Below are 13,758 nucleotides of genomic sequence, written 5' to 3'. Positions count from 1 at the left end.
ATTTTATTCTACTCACAAAACATCGTTTATAAATTGCACTATTGATAAAAGGAAATGTTTTAATACAGGATGGTAAAAACCAATTGCGTTCAACAAAAATGTGAACGAATATTCCCCGAATGGGTTTCCAAGTTCTACAATGGATCGAAGGATGACCTATGCCATATCACATCTATAATCTAGGTTTAAATTAAGTTTCACAAAAGAGAAAACTATCAAAATGGTCTACAGTGACCCTCAATTATCTTTAGTTACTTATCTAACTTGTCATAAATTACAGTGGCTGATGTGGCTTCTCAATAACTATATAACAGAAAAACCATCGCGTTTCAGATTTTTACTTCAAGTGGCAAATGTGAACACCATGAGCTTTAATTGACGATCGACACTAGTATTACGCAAAAATGGGATGTAACAGATGAGACTTCTGCAGTTCTGAGTGAAGCCTTATGCGCTCAAAAATGCGGCATCGCGTGCGTTCATTACGTTGTCGGTGTTCGTCAGGGGGCGGCAGCCGGCGCAGCTCCGTCCAGCTCGCCCTCTCAGAAGCAACTCCCTCTTAACTTCTCCTTACTACAATTTACCGCAGTTGGTTTTAAAAAAAAACTATCTGGCTGTGTTTTCATCTGACCAATCAGGGTCTCAATGTTAACCTTAAGCTCCGCCTACAAAAATTCTGTCTGTCCAATGAGAAACATTATACTTTTCGTGGTGGGGCAATGTTTTTAAAGTTTGCAACGTAACAGAGACGCGAAAAAGTCTCACGCTAAAACTTGCAGCTGGTGTGGTCCTTTTAGCTTTATCGTAAGATCTATACTGTTCTTCTGGAGGGCTCTATCTTTTAACATGGGCTGGGGGGTGGTCCTAACGTAACAGAGACGCGAAAAAGTCTCACGCTAAAACTTGCGGGTGGTGTGGTCCTAGCAGTTAGCTGGCGACGTGGGTGTCCGTCTGTCCCTTATCGTAGGACCTTCCAGCTTAACACGGTTCTACTCTCGGCTTTTGTTCTCGTTTCTCCCCTCGGAACTGCGTCTGTCTCATGGTGGGAAGGTATGACATGCATTTAGGCATTCTTGTGTTAGTCTGTGGTATTCCATTTGCTCACTCGTTACTCGTATTACTTTGGTTAATTTAATGTCATGATTTATTCGGAGCTATGTGACATACTACTGGATTTGCTTATCATGTCAGGGTTTTCATGGAAGGTGTTGGATTTGCCTGACACCTTACGAGGCTAGTCAAGTTAAAGTAGTTCTAAGTCTAGGGGACTGATGACCTTAGATGTTAAGTCCCATAGTGTTCAGAGCCACTAGAACCACTTGTTACTCTCATTATACTGTTTCAAAATTTTCCTGTTGCAGGTTATCATTAAATACAGACTTTATTTTGCCCATTGCTAAACGTCACTCCCACCCTACAGTCAAGAGCCACGGAATTTTTAGAGCCGGTATTCTTAGATTGGTGTGGGCCGACGCAAACCAGATCAACTGGAGACGTCAAATGCTTTCTTATTTGACAACTATTCCAGGAAGGTATTGATATACACGAGGTGTGGGTATAAAATAAGTGTGGCTACCAAATAGTGGGACTACGAGTATTGCTGTAAAACATTTTATTTCAAAAATAAAATATTGTCACCCTCGATACGCTGCCCTGCTCTCTTCCTACAAAGCTCCACGCGAATTTTCCACTGATGGAAACAGTGCTGAAGGTCTTCCTCTGTGAGATCCTTGATGTCGCGAGCTGCTTTTTGTTTCAGTGCTTCAGCGGACTGGAATCTTGTCCTTTAATGTACTGTATATTTGACTTTGGGGAGTAGATAAGCTATATGGTGCTACGTCAGGTGGATAAGTCGGGTGGTCTAACGCTGGAATGCTATACATCGCTAGAAACCTCGTAACAGGCGATGGGGTATCTTGATGCACTACCCATGATTTATCGTTTCACAATTCGTGTCGGTTTTTTCTTATTCTCTGACGGAGTTGATCAAAAACCTCAAGCTAATGTTGATTAATAGTCTGACCTTCAGGAACCCAGTGATGATAAACAATTCCATGAATACCGGAAAAAACAATCATCATCGCTTTGAATCTTGACTTGCTCATTGAGCTTTTTTTCTCTCTCGGTGACGTTGGGCTCTTGCAGTGCACTGTTTGGCGCTTAGTTTATGGATCATAAGTGAAAAACCAAGATTCGTCACATGTTATCACCCTTTCCAAGTAAGTATGATCATTTTCAGGGATATTCAATGTCAGTACAAACATTGTCACGAGCTTCTTTTTTTTTTCATCGTGAGAATTTTCTGCAGCACTTTCACGACCCCTTTCTCTCATGCTAAATAGGTTACGTAAAATTGCGCACTCTTTCTCAATTCCTACAGTTTCAGCAACTTAGCGAGTACTCAGCCTACTTTTTCGAAATTTTCATCCGTTTTTCATGTTTAACGCGTCTCGAGTGTGAGTTATTTTCATCCTCTTCTCGGCCATCTCCGAAACGCTTGAACCACTCAAAAACTCTCATACATGATGAATAGTCTTCGCCATACTCTTATTTTCGCAAAAGATAGGTTTCAGTACCAGTTTTTCCAAGTTTCATGTGAAACCGCTACAATTCGTTGATCTATTATTACACTTATCATATTTCCCGCAAAACAGATTAACAGCTCTTACGCAAATGAAGGCCAATGCCATGCTGATTTGTCTGCATACACCAGGGATGCCGCATTCGACAAAGAAGGCCTCACACTTGAAAGCTATTTGTCGTTCTTCTTTGGCGCATGGCTACTTGCTCTGGTACACCAACAGTTCCGTTACTTTATAGCCACACCTCAAACTCTCAGAAACAAAATCAGGTACCACAGCAAATTTACATCTTTAAAAATCTGGTTGAAAGAAAGAATGGAAATAGACTATGTACTGTACGCACCGATAATGGTGGAGAATATGTGAATGATAATCATTTAAACTTTTTCATTGAATCCGCCGTATACACCAGAACAAAACAGAGTAGCTGAATTTTACAATCGTACAATAGTAGAAAAAGCAAGACGACTCCTAGACGAGGCATATTTGCCAAACTAATTCTTGGCAGAAGCAGTCTCCGTTGCATTCTATCTAATTAACAGATCTGCAGCTAAGGCACTAAAGGATGAGACTCAAGAAAAACCTTGGACAAACAACAAGTCGGATCTTAGACATCTCGTAATATTTGGAAACGAGGCCTATGTCCACATTCTGAGAGCCAACCGAAAAAAAAAACGCGTCAAAAAAGAGTATTGCGTATATTTAGCGAGGACAGAGAAGATTCAAAAGCATACAGGCTATTTGAATCCAACTACCAGAGAATCATAAATTTAAGGGACTTTGTTTTTTAAGAAGCTGTTAAAAAGCATAAAGAAGAAACAGAGTCACAAAAACAAGGTTGATTTTTTATCCCAGTCACAGAACAGAAACATAATGAAAGAGCGAAAAAATGCTCTTATCGGAACACAAAAAAGCGCATATGCTGCTGTTTATTAAAAGAGTGACTGAAAAGAAATGTGTGTGGAATCTCATGGGATTTAACTGCTAAGGTCATCAGTCCCTAAGCGTATACACTACTTAACCTAAATCATCCTAAGGACAAGACACACACACCCATGCCGAGGGGGACTCGAACCTCCGCCGGGACCAGCCGCACAGTCCACGGCTGCAGCGCCTGAGACCGCTCGGCTAATCCCACGCGGCGACTGACTGAAAAGTGGGATACCAGCTGACTTAAACTATCTTCCTCAGCACCTTTAAAAATATGATTCTGATCTTTCACTTAGCTCCCCTAACTCTAACTCGCTGACAATCGCTCTAGTCCATCGCTGCAAATCGCTCATACCCATCCACTCTCACTCACCCATCTTCACTCACTCATCCAACCCCACCAGTCGTCATTATCTCTTTGTGTCTCTCTGTCATTCTCTCCTTTTGTCTCCTCCGTTCCGTCCTACTAATACCGCCTCCTCTCTCTGCGACTGTCCCCCTCTTCCCCTCTGTCACTGCCACTACCTCATTCAGTCCTTCCTACTGCCGCTGTGTCCTCTCACAGTCACTATTCCTCTCTTCCTCACTGACTCCGCCTCTCACTATCGCTGGCTCTCACACAGTCCCACTTTCTCCTTCTCTTTATCTCTCTCCCACTGGCGCTGTGTCCTGCACTCTTTTTTTAGTACTGTTCAGTCACTGTCAACTACGCTCCACTGCCATTGTGTCCCTGCCTCTCTCACATACTGCCGTTGTTACCTTCGATCTTTCTATACCACGCGCACTGTCTACTATCTTCCAGTATTTATTACTTTGCCACCACTTTCCCATTTCCACTGGCTTCTTCTGTCTCAGCATAAATAAGCGCGAATATGTTCGTTTGCCAGAATTGTTGAAGGTACTGAGGAAGATAGAATGACGGAGCTGGTATCCCACTTTACAATCAGCCTCTTTTAATAAACAGCAGCATATTAGTTTTTTTTCGTTCTCCGATAGGAGTATTTTTCCGCTGGTTCCCTTCTTTTCCCTGCTTTAGCATTGCATGCCACTCATGTGAAAAGAAATTTATGGGTCGATAAACTTTTGATTGTTTACTTATGTGAAATTAACGTAAGGCCCTGCACTCAGTATTTCAGGAGACTCTACGGCATCAAAGGGTAGACAGAGAAATATATCCATACCCCAAGAACGATCCTATTAGACTACTATGTGATAGCAAAACCGTATTTGACTTGTCTACGGCCAGCCGGGGTGGCCGAGCGGTTCTAGGCACTACAGTCTGGAACCGCGCGACCGCTACGGTCGCAGGTTCGAATCCTGTCTCGGGCATGGATGTGTGTGATGTCGTTAGGTTAGTTAGGTTTAAGTAGTTCTAAGTTCTAGGGGACTGATGACCTCAGATGTTAAGTCCCATAGTGCTCAGAGCCATTTGAACCATTTTTGAACTTGTCTACGGCTATTAATTAAAAGAGTCGGAGCAAACATATAGAGATGCAGAATGAGATTTTCACTCTGCAGCGGAGTGTGCGCTGATATGAAACTTCCTGGCAGATTAAAACTGTGTGCCCGACCGAGACTCGAACTCGCGAACTTTGCCTTTCGGGGGCAGGAGAGCTTCTGTAAAGTTTGGAAGGTAGGAGACGAGGTACTGGCAGAAGTAAAGCTATGAGTACCGGGCGTGAGTCGTGCTTCGGTAGTTCAGATGGTAGAGCACTTGCCCGCGAAAGGCAAAGGTCCCGAGTTCGAGTCCCGGTCGGGCACACAGTTTTAATCTGCCAGGAAGTTTCATATAGAGATGCAAGCTGCCACTTCATAAGAGAAAAAGCAGCGTAAGTTAAGTCACTGTGGAGCACATAATTTTAGACCAAATGCTGTAAGACATGATGATAAAATCTCTAGCAAAGCTTCGCCGTTAGCTGTTGCTACAAAATTTTGAACTTGCTATGTATTTTTCGTTTTGTTTCGTGATTTCAACGGGCATGATACTGTTGGGGGGTGTGAGAATCTAGTTTCTATTACTTGCTTATTCAGGTATTTTTTGCGTTGCTACGGTGTAACTATGGACGCACTATGCCTTTGTTCTACGTAATACACTGCCTGACAAACAAAGTGAAGTACTCGAAAGAGGAACAGGAAACTAAATGAAACTTCACAAGTTGAGAGGGCACGTGACGTTATTTCAGTGATTACAAAGAACTTGACGGCATGAGCCCACTTATCATTATGACGTCACACCCCCTCTGGCCAAATACATACACCGATTCGGTTGGGGAGTGTGCCATAAACCCGAAATATCCTCTCTAGGGGTAATCTGATCCACAGCTCCCGTAACTGGTCCTTGATAACATTCATACCGGCACTGGAACGGAGTTGACATTAAATTTTTAAAGTGGATTCATACTGTTCAGCATGTGTCCGACATGTGTAAACAGATGTGCCCGTGTGTACCGTATTTGTATCATGCAATAAGTATATGTGAGCAATATGTATATGGACACGGCATTTTGGACAAGGTGCGATTGCAAACTTTTATGATACTCTTAAGTTTTATCCACTTGACATCTTGTGCATGGCGCTCAGCGTAAAAGGAACAAGTTTTACTACAGCAAAACGTTTATGACCTGAAGATAAAAGCTAAAACTGCTGAAACCGGTTGTCTTGAATAAAAGATATTCTGTGCATACTTGGCATTTCAATTCCTTTTAAATCAGACGCACTGCTAGTAAAATAACCTTTAAAGAGAGAACATGCCTCAGATCCATATTACTTGTCTCAAGGTTTAAGTAAGTCGAATTGACACGCACTGAATTTAAAGTCCAGGATGACCTGATGCAGTGAGAGGATTTAATTTTAAGTGACATTTTGTTACAACAATTCTGAAGTAGCAAGTTTCAAAAAACAACGATCGTACGACAAAAATTTCAAAACAAGTCTTAATCTGTACGTTAAATTCAATCAGTATGAAAAGAACAAACTTAACATCTAATGACTTAAAATCTGACAAGGTTAAAAACACGCTTTACTAAGCCAAAATTCTATGATTTGAATAACATTTAAAGGTAAAACAATTAATCAAAGGTAGCAGCAGCTTCTACAGATTAGAATGCAAGATGCTTCTCGACGGTAACACATCAATCGCCGTTTCTCAGCTAAAGGGAACAGTAGCTTGACAGTGATAAACAATGACGTGAGCGGTTCTTGCTACTGCAACACACGGAAGTTCCAATAATATATACACACAGGTCTCCGTAATACGGCAGCTGAATATAATAACTTCGAACAACACCTTAACTAGAACCTTCAGAGCTAGTAGTAAGTACAATCAAGCACAGCTCTGTCAAACCCGGACAAGAATTTAAATGCACTTCAACGGATCGCGCCCGTTGCCAAACAAATGTGACTTTAGAGTCCAGAGACGCTGCTTAAGTTTGTTTCAAGTTAACACAGCTCACAGACACACTGACCAGCTCATCAAACGCTAACACCAGTAGTTACGTCACGGTACAGTAAGCACGATTAGGAATGAACTAGGAATCACCGACCAACACCGTCATGAGCTTTAAACACAAATCCGTGGTGCAACTCCATCAGTGCTGTTTCAAGACCCTCGTTTGGTAGATCCTCTATACAAGCAAAAGGACGGACTGCCAAGATCCTCAGAGGCATCTTCAGCTGAACTCCACAGCCAAAGTACTTCCCCAACTAAGCGATTACTGGTCATCCACGCGTTGCCGTGTCGATCCACTCACGTGCTGCAACAAGTCCTAAGCAAAGATGTTCGATGTTAAAAGATCGATTCGAGCCGACCAAGGCTCAACACTCAGCTCGAACAACAGTAACACACTTTGGCGGCTGTTCTGTCTGTCAGAGAGAACTGCATGTGTAATGATTTACACACCCAACGATGGTGTACTGACATCCGACCAAGTCTTCTGCGTGTTTCATTTTTCTCGTCAAGCAGTTTATATCGTACAGTCTTATCTTGTTTATGTATGTGCAGTAAACGTGATCGTTCCAGTAAGATGCACTAGTAATTTAACCTAATACAACTGGCCAGTCATTATTGGCAGACTGCGTAATCAAACAGTCACGTATCTTTTCGCAAGAGTCTGTTGCGTTCTGTGGCTGGGACGCACGGCCGGTGAACACCTGTGTGTGCCTGCTGGTGCCGCAACAAGGAGCACGTGGGAGGGCAGTGCGTGACGCTGCCGACAACACGGCGAGGCCAGAGCAGCACGCGAGCTCTCCGTCTGCCACGTCACGGCAGAAAGGAACTCGGTTATGACGCGAGTTGACTACAGGTCGCTTGGGAGTCAGTTTCTGGGTAATTCAACGGAAGGCCGTACGCGGCACTAGCAGAAGAAACTTGTGAGGCTGTAAACCGCTCCAGCTGATCCCCCGTGCACGTCACGACTGCAGTCGCTCAGTTCGCGTAGCGTTAGCGACAGCCCCGGACGGTGCACAAGTCCCGCCCAATCACCCCCCTCCACACCAATCCATATCCTAAGCTCCGCCCATGCTCTGCCGCATGTTCCAACACCAAAGTTGTTCGTATCACAGATATGACAGTCATAACAAGGGAGAAAATCAGTAGTTAATACGAAATACAGTTTTTCCAGTACCATTGTGAAACGAATTAGAAATATGTTCATTGAATATGCGAGTTGAAAAATCATCAATAAGAAAGAAAAATAAAAATGGTATCCACACTGTCTTTTTTTATTACATGAGCTTTCATCTGCACTATATCAAAGAATCTGATATTTGTTAACTGCGGTGAGCGCAAATTTCCGTCACCTCGCGTAGTGTAAGAAATTCTGTTGGGAAATATTAATTGGTAGTATCGCCAAGGATGCTGTCCATTATCTCGATTGTCTAAAGTCAATGTTGTGCATAAACAAGGCAAAGTCGATGTCTCGATTTGTTTCTAATTACCTCATTAAGACTAAAGAATATAAGAGTGGGATAATGTAGAACTGCGTAATGCAAGCAGTCAGATATTTATACAGTGACATTCTTCATTAATATTTGCTTGTGTAATGGGTGAATTTTTACTTGTGAACTCTTATGACTGCTTGCTTATAGCAGACACGAGAGTTCTTCTTCAGTGTTTGAGAGCTTTAGAGATGCCTACTGTTAAACATATGTACATAATTTCGTCAGTGTCATTCCAACACATCTTATCGTACTTTAATGTCTGTTAGATATCAGTTTTGACAGCAGTTGGCCACAACAGTCAAGATTAGGTACCTTGTGTATGATAACTTTATTGAGAGTGCATATCTATGTTTCATTTTGACAGTATTACACAAACTGCTAAGAAGTACTAACAGCGCAACACTGCTAGTATGAACAACCGCGGTGAAACAAAAAACGACGAACAAAAACACGACAGCGACGAGAACTACCAAAGATCATATTGATGCGCTTTTGGTTGGTGTGGGGGGGGGGGGGGTAGGTGTGGAGGGGGGTAAATGGGGTAAATGGCCGGGGCTTGTGCAAATGTCCGGGGCTGTCGCTAACGCTTACTGCTCAGTTTCAAGACAACAATTGCGTTTTCGCGATTGCAAGAGGACGTTTTATTGTTACACTAGCCGATCCGGCAATGTTTTCGCAATTGCTAACTGTGTTTCGAAATTCCCTTCTGCCCCCTCTCTCTGTCTATTCGTCCTCCCGCCTCTCTCTGTCCATCTCCTCCTTCCCCCACCCCCCTCCCTATCCATCTCGACCTTCTCCTTCCTCATCTCGATGTCCACTTCGTCCCCTTCCCCACCGTCCATCTTCTTCTCCCCTCTCTCTTACTTTGAGCCTTCTTTATTGTTATATCAAATTCAGGTTCCATAGCAGTATTCTAATCATAAGCCAGTAAGCCATAAATGCAGCTTTCCTGTTTCTTGTAAAAATCGATTCCGAGGAAGGAAAACAAAACAACACACTGTTGTGTACACAATGTTTGTTTTAAAATATATATAATGAGAAAAAAACATATATGGGAGAAATTACGAGGGTGGTTTGAAAAGTTCTCCGAATCACCACGAGAGGTCAGCGCTAGCGCAGCGAGTTGTTCACGTGATGTTCACTGGACTGTTGCCTGTAAACACGTGCCACGTCAGAGCTCTTGGAAGAGAGATGTGCCGGTGACGTGGCTCTGTTGTTGTTGCCGCGTAGTGATTTGCGAAGACGCAAAACATCGAGATTCGAGCAGTGATTAAGTACTTCGTAAAGAAAGGTATGAAAGCAAAGGACATTCATGCAGATTTCCAGAATACACTGGGGGAGGGCTTGGTGGTCGGCCAAGATGTGCCACTACTTCAGAAATAATTGCAAAAGTGCACAAAATGGTAACGGAGGATCGCCGATTGAAAGTGCGTGAAACTGTTCACGCTTGCCAGATACCATTTGAAAGGGTATATCACATTTTAACTGAAGAATTAGAAATGAAAAAAATATCTGCAAGATGGGTGTCGCTACTCTTGGCGCTAGATCAAAAACGCATGAGAATGGAGATATTGGAGCAATGTTTGGAACTTTTTTAGGAGAAGCAAACAAGATTTTTTTGCTCCGGTTTGTGACCACAGCTGAAACTTGGGCGCACTGCTATATCCCAGAGACAAAACAACAGTCGAAGCAGTGCAAACATGCTGATTCACCACCACCAAAGAAAGCAGACAATTCCTTCGGCGGGAAAAGTCGTGGCTTCAGTGTTCTGGGATGCGAAGGGGATGCTGTTTGTAGATTATATCCCCACTGGGCAAACAATTACTGGAGAACACTGTGCTAACCTCCTGGACAAATTGCAACAAATGACACGCAAAAAGGCCAGGTTTAGCACGGAAGAAAGTCATGTTCCATCAAGCCAATGCGTGCCCACACACACGTGCCGTCGCCATGGCAAAATTACACGAATTATAAATTGTTGCCACACCCGCCTTATTCACCTGACATGGCTCCGTCAGACTTCCATCTCTGCCCAGAACTGAACATTTTTCTTGGTGGATTCACTTCCAACGAAGAATTGATAGCCGGAATTGGCAACTATTTTGCAGGCCTGGAGGAAACTCATTTTCGAGATGGGATCGAGGCACTGGAACATCGTTGGATCAAATGCATTGATCTACAAGGAGACTACATTGAAAAACAAAAAAAGTTACAGTGATGTAAGCACTTTTTTTTATTTATTCCGTTCCGAGAACGGTTCAAACCACTCTCGTATTTGTCTATTGTAGTTAAAACTGACTGCGAGAAAGAAAACAAAACTGCTCATTTTCACCGCGGAGCATAGCACATATTCTTTCTTGAGGTTTTACAAGAAAACATGTAAATTGTTATTTAAAAAATATAGGGTGTAACAAAAAGGGTAATTCGATTTAGCACGTCTATATTTCTGAAACTAATAAACAAATACAATGAATTTTGGTTTTTGATGAATGGGAAACTGAAAAGTTTTTTTTCATACCTTCTCGAAGGTGTTAAATATGCCCCCTTGAGGTGAACGGCATATGTCAATGCAGTATTCAGATTGTTGCCACGCTGCAGAGAGCAGTCTTGAGTTACAGCTTCCACAGCTGCTGTGAAGCGATGTCTCAGTTCATTCATTGTTGTTGGAGACGGAAGCACATACACAGAGTCTTTTATAAACCCCCACAAGAAATAACCACATACACTCAGGTCCGGTGACCTGGGAGGCCAGTAATGTAAGGCTGAATGATTTGGTCCAGTGCGGCCGATCCGTCGTTCAGTAATCCTTTGATTTAAAAATTCCCGCACTTCCAGATTGCCTGCGTGGCGGTGCCCCATCCTGTTGGTAAGTGAAGTCTTTCGATTCAGTCTCGTACTGTGGGAAGAGAAAGTTCTCAAGCATATTGAGGTACACCTAAGAGCCAAAGAATCTGGTACACCTGCGTAATATCGTGTAGGGCCCCCGCGAGCAAGCAGAAAAACCGCAACACGACTTTGTGTGAAGTAGTGCTGTAGGGAAATGACACCGTAAGTCCGGCCTGCAGGGAGCACGCCTACAGCAGTTTCTTCGGCGCTTCAGTTTATGTGCTTCCTGTAACAGTGTTCTCGGGAAAAAAATGGACCTTACACCTTTTCCCGTGAAACTGCACGTTGTACAACTTCATGTGGTTGTTCCGTACCCCATATTCTCACATGATGACGGTTCACCTTTCCATTTACATGGAATGTTGCCTCGTCACAAAACACTAAGCGTGAAAGAAAACTGTCGTCTTCCATGTAGCCAAGAACGAAATTATAGGACTCCATATGTTACTGTTTGTCACCTTCACGAAGAGCTTGCAGTAGCTGAATTCTAAATGGCTTCACGTGTAAACGTCGACGCAACACACGCCAGACAGACATCGGTGGCATGTTGAGCTATCGAGCTGCACAACTAACGGATTTCTGTGAACTCCTTGTGAAACTGTGGCGGATGCCTTCGACGTCCGTGTCACACACACGGAGACGGCCCAGCGATTTGCCTTTCCACAAACAACCTGTTCCTCGGAATTGTTCGTGCCATCGTCTAAAGCTCTGCGCTGTAGAAGGATCCACACCATACCTGGTACGAAAGTCACCCTGAATAGTTGTTACTGACCCGCACTGCGCAAAACGCAGAACGCAAAACCCTTTCTGTTGTCCCGACACCATTTTTACCAGAACTTAAGTGGTCGCACGCTATTGCTACCTACCGGGAACCATGTAAAACTCGAGATTTTGCTCTTTCCAACTATGTTTTTTTTCTAGAACGTGTAATGCCACTTGTCGGTAACCGGGAGCGAAGGCTTTTGTCCAGCCTGGAGGCGATAGGCTCTTCTAGATGGGTACTGGTTTGGGTCTACTGAGCTGGCTTAAGGGCAAGTGATTTTCCCATGACTGTAGGCGTCTTTCAGCTCCTGTTGGAAATATACTTAGGGAAAACCCTGACGGAAGCTGTTCTTTGCTGAAGGCTACTATTTGTGGTAGCAGTAAATGGGCAATGGAAATGCCCGAGATTTGTTCGTGAGGCCGATTGGCTGAAATGATACAATGTTACAACAAGTCCTGTGGAGCTGCTGGGAGCTCATGAAATACGGCAGTTGACCGGAAGCTTTCATGGGGATGTAGGGGACAAGTCGTGGGCATTCTGCAGTCGGAAGCTCGTGATCCATCGTAATCACTCTGGTCACTTTTCCAATATGGAAAAATTAGAACATTCGATTAGAAGAATCTCCGTTCAATGCGACTGCCTTACGGCACCCTACTGGGAGAGCCCGTATGCCCTTATAGTACTACTGGTCGTCTTCCGTGTCGCCTTCGTGCTGCATCAATAAGCGTGGACTGCAGCCTTCTTTGTGCCAAGCAGACAGAAGTCGGAAGGTGTGGGATCCGGCTGATTTTTGTGACGACGAACACGCTGAAGTCGTTTCTACGATTTCCTGACGATAGTGCAATACATTTCAGAACTGATTGTCGCACCACGAGGGTAGATACCAAACAAAACAACCCCTTCAGAGTTGCAGAAGGCCGTCGCCGTGACTTTATCGGCAGAGGGCGCGGCTTTGAATTTTTTCTTCAGAGGAGAGGTGGTGTAGCACACACCTTGGAGTACCGTTTTGTTTCCGGTTCGAAGTGAAGAAACCCAAGTTCGACAAAAAAAAAAATGTCGCGATCAGTCTCTTAAAGAGCACAGATGGTCTTTCGTTGGTCTTCGTGGTCTTTTGTTAGGCAGTGAGGAACGCAGCCGTCACACACCGCTGAGCACTTCAGGTGGTGGAGGAAAGTGTCACCACTGGTTGCAAAATGGTTCAAATGGCTCTGAGCACTATGCGACTTAACTTCTGAGGTCATCAGTCGCCTACAACTTAGAACCACTTAGACCTAACTAACCTAAGGACATCGCACACATCCATGCCCGAGGCAGGATTGGAACCTGCGACCGTAGCGGTCGCTCGGTTCCAGACTGTAGCGCCTAGAACCGCACGGCGACTCCGGCCGGCCAGCGCTGCCAGCAGAGGCGTCGAGTTGAGCAGCGAGGTGTCTGACTGTGACCCGTCCATCACCTCGAATGAGAGTGTCCGCACGTTCCAACACCGCAGGAGTCACACAGGTGTGCGCGGCCGGACGGCACTTGGCAGATGGGACAGGTATGCGGGACCTAGTTGCGATGATGACAGGCCGGCCTGAGTGGCCGTGCGGTTCTAGGCGCTACAGACTGGAACCGAGCGACCGCTACGGTCGCAGGTTCGAATCCTGCCTCGGGCATGGA

Source organism: Schistocerca cancellata, chromosome 9 (genome assembly GCF_023864275.1).
Source record: "Schistocerca cancellata isolate TAMUIC-IGC-003103 chromosome 9, iqSchCanc2.1, whole genome shotgun sequence".
NCBI lineage: Eukaryota > Metazoa > Arthropoda > Insecta > Orthoptera > Acrididae > Schistocerca > Schistocerca cancellata.
The sequence above is the reverse complement of the archived record's forward strand: the minus strand, read 5'-3'. Positions refer to the sequence as shown.